Here is a 1,164-nt window from a genome sequence, read left to right as displayed (position 1 = left end):
TATCAAAGGCCGCTAGATCTTTTAAACTTTCTAAACTTTCTAAACTTTCTAAACTTTTGAAACTTCTGAACTTTTGAACTTTGAAAATTTGAGAATGGAGGAAAAGGGGATACTGAGCAGAGACCCCAAGTATGCTACCACCCGGAAACTCCCAGAACACACCATCACCACCTCTGTACGGTCTATGTACACCAGTATACCACCGGCTGAGGCCATACTTACAACCCAAGCGCGACTAGATCGAGGCCACAAGCTGGCCACAGACTTCCCACCAACAGGCCTCAAATCCCTCCTGGATTTCTGCACTGTCAACACATGCTTCCGTACAAAAACACTACTTACCGACAATACAGTGGCCCCACTAATGGGCACAGAAGCTCAGCGAAGACCAACGCAGTGACGGACGAAGCTATCAGACCGTACCCGTACGAAGGAGAGTGCAGCAAACCACCATCACTTCGAGAACAGGGTCAGTAGGCTATGTCACGTCCGCCTGAAAGCCTTGGAGTCTGCTTAGAGACGATTACCACACACAAACATGGCATCCAAAGAGTTTTCCATACTCGACTCCCTAAAGGAGAAAAACTACATGTTCCTATTCTCGGACAAAGGGGGAGGACTATGTGTGATCGACACGGACTCGCGCGACGCGGGTGTTATGTCTCACCTTTCCCAGGGCGATATCTGCACCCCGTGCGAGCACACAACTACAAGAAAAATTACGAACAGGATAGAAAAACAATGCAACGACCTATGAAAGAACATATCCGGAAGCATGGATCTCAACAGGCACACATACAGAAACTTCCCAGCACACACCTCCTCCACACAACCGTTCTACTACCTAATAAAAATGCACAAGGAAAGCAACGAACTGAGGCAACTCAAAGTACACTGGATCGTCGCCAGCACAAAATCCCCACTCTGCAAGATGGAGTGGCTTGGGGCATAGCTCCTCAAACCAATTTTGGCACACATACTAGCACACCTAAAGAACCGTCTCGGACAGCATCGATTTCTTCAGCCTAAATGTACGGTCTATGTACACCAGTATACCACCGGCTGAGGCCATACTTACAACCCAAGCGCGACTAGATCGAGGCCACAAGCTGGCCACAGACTTCCCACAAACAGGCCTCAAATCCCTCCTGGATTTCTGCACTG

Source organism: Octopus bimaculoides, chromosome 17 (genome assembly GCF_001194135.2).
Source record: "Octopus bimaculoides isolate UCB-OBI-ISO-001 chromosome 17, ASM119413v2, whole genome shotgun sequence".
Taxonomy (NCBI): domain Eukaryota; kingdom Metazoa; phylum Mollusca; class Cephalopoda; order Octopoda; family Octopodidae; genus Octopus; species Octopus bimaculoides.
Note: the sequence above shows the minus strand (reverse complement) of the source record.